Consider the following 6,196-nt stretch of genomic DNA (forward strand, 5'->3'; position numbering starts at 1 on the left):
TGAAATAAATCGGTCAAACTGGTGGACATGGTACTCTGCATCTTCGCAGTGTTTTTCTAATAATGTGTAAACATTGGGATAGACTTCTGATACTAATGTATTTATCCTCCGGTTTCGTCCTTCTGAGTCGTCGTTAGTGCGATGGCGCCTCCCACTGCAGTGCCACGTATCTCTTGGCGTATGCTCGTTATCGAACCACTGGTCTGGAAGTAGTCGTATAAGCCCTGAATATTTTGGTTTTCAGATGTACTCTTCTAACTTCACCACACTTACAACACGGAACCCTCCTTGCCAATAAGAGATCAACTGCAGTACTGAAAACTGTCTGTCGGTGAACTAGCGTGTGGACAGGGTTCTTACAAGAGGAAGTGACCTTTCCCCAGCAGTACGTCGTAGGTAGCGACGGACAGCCTGATGTATGCTATTCCTGGAAAACAACATGTTCCGAGGTCCACTACCTGGCGTGGCAACACATTCCATCTTTATATAATTGTCACTCTATAGAAATGTCGCCTATAGTGTTAGCTGCGGGATCTATAATCCGTTCATCATAAGAATAAACATGATGTAAACAAAGACAAACGCCATGATTGGCTGATTGGCCAGAAGGCGTACCGCACGTACATTGGTGTTGTTACGCTCTTGGAAGGAGGTCCTACTTATGTGTTAGATATAATATTACTAAGTTACGTTAAATGTAACTTTAAGATATTCAAATGTATTAAGAGCCATCAAAGTTTTTCTTAATCACGCTTTAGTTATGTAGTTTTTATTTCAAAAATCGTGTACAGTCACAGACTGCAGCATTGTGCCCTGATTGTCGCGCTGTTAATGCGCAGTATGAAAATGGCTGAGGCTGCTTTCTGATCCACAGTGAAACAAGCGCGTGGAACAGGATTAGAAAGTGCCGAGAAATAGCTGTTCTTCATGTTTTTCATAAATTTACGGAGATAATCGAATTTGAAGATTTCCCAGCGTTGTATATACTGCAGCTGATACACACACACACACACACACACACACACACACACACACACCTTGAACATGTAGCGCTGTCGGTAGTGTAATGAATTGCAACCTCAATGCGGTTATTACTGCGTGGGTTCAGATTTCCTCAGTATCCTTTTTTTCTCGTTAAATTTGAAATACCTTCACCTCGTAATTACAAAACTCATCATTAGTTTTATTTATTTTTATTATTTTATTTATTTATTGTTCCGTGGGACCACATTTCGGAGAAGTCTCCATGGTCATGGAACGAGTCAATACATGAAATTATAACACGATTGTAGAAACAGATAAAATGAAATATAAGAAACATATTCAGGCGAAAAGTCGTTAGTTTAAATAAAGAAAATCAAGAATGTAACACTGGAATTTGCTTAATTTTTTAGCTCTTCCAGGAGCTCCTCGACAGAATAGAAGGAGTGAGCCATGAGGAAACTCTTCAGTTTAGACTTAGAAGTGTTTGGGCTGCTGCTAAGATTCCTGAGTTCTTGTGGTAGCTTATTGAAAATGGATGCAGCAGAATACTGCACTCCTTTCTGCACAAGAGTCAAGGAAGTGCATTCCACATGCAGATTTGATTTCTGCCTAGTATTAACTGAGTGAAAGCTGCTAACTCTTGGGAATAAGCTAATATTGCTAACAACAAACGACATTAAAGAAAATACATACTGTGAGGGCAATGTCAAAATTCCCAGACTATTGAGTAGGGGTCGACAAGAGGTTTTCGAACTTACACCATACATAGCTCGAACAGCCCGTTTTTGAGCCAAAAATACCCTTTTTGAATCAGAAGAATTACCCCAAAAAATAATACCATATGACATAAGCGTATGAAAATATGCGAAGTATACTACTTTTCGTGTTGAAATGTCACTTATTTCAGATACTGTTCTAATGGTAAATAAAGCGGCATTTAGTTTCTGAACAAGATCCTGAACATGGGCTTTCCACAACAGCTTACTATCTATCCGTACGCCTAGGAACTTGAACTGTTCCGTCTCGCTTATAACATGCCCATTCTGTCTGATTAAAATGTCAGTTCTTGTTGAATTGTGAGTTAGAAACTGTAAAAACTGAGTCTTACTGTGATTTAGCATCAAATTATTTTCCACAAGCCACGAACTTATATCATGAACTACATTATTTGATAATGTTTCAATATTACACACAAGATCCTTCACTACCAAGGTGGTGTCATCAGAAAACAGAAATATTTTTGAATCACCTGTAATACTAGAAGGCATATCATTTATATAAATAAGAAACAGCAGTGGCCCTAGCACCGACCCTTGGGGAACGCCCCATTTAACAGTGCCCCATTGGGACTGAACATCATTACCACTCTCAATATTGCGGAGGATTACCTTCTGCTTTCTGTTCTTAAAGTAGGAGGCGAACCAATTGTAAGCTACTCCCCTTACTCCATAATGTTCCAGCTTCTGCAGTAATATTTTGTGGTCAACACAGTCAAACGCCTTCGTTAAATCAAAGAAAACACCTAACGTTCGCAACCTTTTATTTAATCCGTCCAAAACCTCACAGAGAAAAGAGACTATAGTATTTTCAGTTGTTAAGCCATTTCTAAAACCAAACTGTACATTTGACAGCAAATTATGTGAATTTAAATGCTGCAGTAACCTTGTATATACAACCCTCTCGATAACTTTAGCAAACACCGATGGCATAGAAATAGGTCTATAATTGTCAACATTATCCCTGTCTCCCTTTTTATAAAGTGGCTTCACTACCGAGTACTTTAATCGGTCAGGAAACCGACCACTCCTAAGGGAAAAGTTACAGATATGGCTAAGTACTGAGCTAACATACGTGGAACAATACTTCAGTATTCTGCTAGATACCCCGTCATATCCATGAGAGTTCTTGGTCTTTAGTGATTTAATTATTAACTCAATCTCCCTCTTGTCAGTATCATGGAGGAGCATTTCAGGTAACAGTCTCGGAACACTTTCTTCTTAGAGCGCTATATGATTCCCTGTTGGGACTAGGTTTCTATATAGTTCACCTGCTATATTCAGAAAGTGATTATTAAGTACTGTACATATATGCGACTTATCAGTAACACGGACATCCCCACTACGCACTGATTCTATATTCTCGACCTGTCTCCGCAGACCAGCCACTTCCTTTACGACTGACCATATGGTTTTAATTTTATCCTGAGACTTAGCTATTCTATCTGCATACCACATACTTTTTGCCTTCCTAATAACTTTTTTAAGCACCTTACAATACTGTTTGTAATGGGCTGCTGCATTTAGATTGTGACTGTTTGTAACGTTTTGATATAATTGCCACTTTGTTCTACAAGATATTCTTATCCCTTTAGTCAGCCACCCAGGCTGCCTGTTTGTGGTAGTACCCTGTTTTGAACGTTCTAACAGAAAGCAACTTTCAAAGAGCACGAGAAAAGTCTTCAGGAAAGCATTATATTTATCGTCTACTGTATCAGCACTATAAACATCTTGCCACTCTTGTTCCTTGATAAGGTTTACAAAAGTCTGTACAGCAACTGGATCGGCTTTCCTAAAAAGTTGGTAACTATATTTAACATGTGTTGCAGCACAAAAATCTTTTAGACTTAAAATTTGTGCATCATGATCTGAAAGACCATTCACCTTTTTGCTAACAGAATGCCCTTCTAATAATGACGAATGAACAAAAATATTGTCTATGGTTGTTCTACTGTTCCCTTGCACTCTCGTTGGAAAGAATACGGTTTGCATAAGATTATATGAATTAAGGAGGTCTACCAGCATCCTTTTCCTTGCACAATCACTTATACAATTAATATTGAAATCACCACATATGTCTAACTTTTTGTATTTCCTATAAAGTGAACTAAGAACCTCCTCTAGCTTTAGCAAAAATGTTGTGAAATCGGAGTCTGGGGATCTATAAATAACAACAGTAAGAAGTTTAGCTCCACTAAATTTAACCACACCTGCACAAAATTCAAACACCTTTTCAGTGCAGTACTTTGAAACACCAATTGACTCAAATGGGATACCGTTTTTCACATACATGGCTACTCCCCCACACCGCAAAGAGCTCCTAGAAAAGCTGCCAGCCAACCTGTATCCTGGTAAAGGAAGCCTCTGAATTATCTCCTTATTCAAGAAGTGTTCAGATATACCAATAATTTCACAGTCAACATCTACACTCCTGGAAATGGAAAAAAGAACACATTGACACCGGTGTGTCAGACCCACCATACTTGCTCCGGACACTGCGAGAGGGCTGTACAAGCAATGATCACACGCACGGCACAGCGGACACACCAGGAACCGCGGTGTTGGCCGTCGAATGGCGCTAGCTGCGCAGCATTTGTGCACCGCCGCCGTCAGTGTCAGCCAGTTTGCCGTGGCATACGGAGCTCCGTCGCAGTCTTTAACACTGGTAGCATGCCGCGACAGCGTGGACGTGAACCGTATGTGCAGTTGACGGACTTTGAGCGAGGGCGTATAGTGGGCATGCGGGAGGCCGGGTGGACGTACCGCCGAATTGCTCAACACGTGGGGCGTGAGGTCTCCACAGTACATCGATGTTGTCGCCAGTGGTCGGCGGAAGGTGCACGTGCCCGTCGACCTGGGACCGGACCGCAGCGACGCACGGATGCACGCCAAGACCGTAGGATCCTACGCAGTGCCGTAGGGGACCGCACCGCCACTTCCCAGCAAATTAGGGACACTGTTGCTCCTGGGGTATCGGCGAGGACCATTCGCAACCGTCTCCATGAAGCTGGGCTACCGTCCCGCACACCGTTAGGCCGTCTTCCGCTCACGCCCCAACATCGTGCAGCCCGCCTCCAGTGGTGTCGCGACAGGCGTGAATGGAGGGACGAATGGAGACGTGTCGTCTTCAGCGATGAGAGTCGCTTCTGCCTTGGTGCCAATGATGGTCGTATGCGTGTTTGGTGCCGTGCAGGTGAGCGCCACAATCAGGACTGCATACGACCGAGGCACACAGGGCCAACACCCGGCATCATTGTGTGGGGAGCGATCTCCTACACTGGCCGTACACTACTGGTGATCGTCGAGGGGACACTGAATAGTGCACGGTACATCCAAACCGTCATCGAACCCATCGTTCTACCATTCCTAGACCGGCAAGGGAACTTGCTGTTCCAACAGGACAATGCACGTCCGCATGTATCCCGTGCCACCCAACGTGCTCTAGAAGGTATAAGTCAACTACCCTGGCCAGCAAGATCTCCGGATCTGTCCCCCATTGAGCATGTTTGGGACTGGATGAAGCGTCGTCTCACGCGGTCTGCACGTCCAGCACGAACGCTGGTCCAACTGAGGCGCCAGGTGGAAATGGCATGGCAAGCCGTTCCACAGGACTACATCCAGCATCTCTACGATCGTCTCCATGGGAGAATAGCAGCCTGCATTGCTGCGAAAGGTGGATCTACACTGTACTAGTGTCGACATTGTGCATGCTCTGTTGCCTGTGTCTATGTGCCTGTGGTTCTGTCAGTGTGATCATGTGGTGTATCTTACCCCAGGAATGTGTCAATAAAGTTTCCCCTTCCTGGGACAATGAATTCACGGTGTTCTTATTTCAATTTCCAGGAGTGTATAAGCAGTTCACTAACTTTATCTCTAATACCTTGTATATTTTGATGAAATATACTAATTCCCTCATTAATCGGATACCCAAGATTTGTAGAAAGTGGTTTCTTTGTTAGAGAGACTTCCCTTAAGCAGGAATAATGCACATCTTCTTGTTTCTAATTACATATTGGACGCGAAATTCCTGTTACCATTTCAAATACAAATTCTTAATTATCGATTTCTTATGAAAAACAGTTCATAAAAGTTGTTTAAATTAAGAAAACATAACAATTTAATTTTTAAGGAAAAATGAAAAACGAAATCCTCTTTATTTGGACTACCTCCATCGTTTTATACGGTGAAATCATTCAGTAGTCCTTTACTTTATACACAGCTCATAAGTATCATAGAAACATGAAAAACAATCATTTTCACAGCATCGAGCACATCATACAATTGCTGCATTTTATACTTACTACTGTACCATAACAATATGAACACAACAGAACATATCTGGAGCCAAGCTGCGGGGTTTGGCCCGAGAAATAACAAGCCTGTTAAGTTGTCAGACGTACTGGAACTAACGCACACAGCTTTTTTACGCGTCACTG

This window comes from Schistocerca nitens, chromosome 3, assembly GCF_023898315.1.
Source record: "Schistocerca nitens isolate TAMUIC-IGC-003100 chromosome 3, iqSchNite1.1, whole genome shotgun sequence".
NCBI classification, from domain to species: domain Eukaryota; kingdom Metazoa; phylum Arthropoda; class Insecta; order Orthoptera; family Acrididae; genus Schistocerca; species Schistocerca nitens.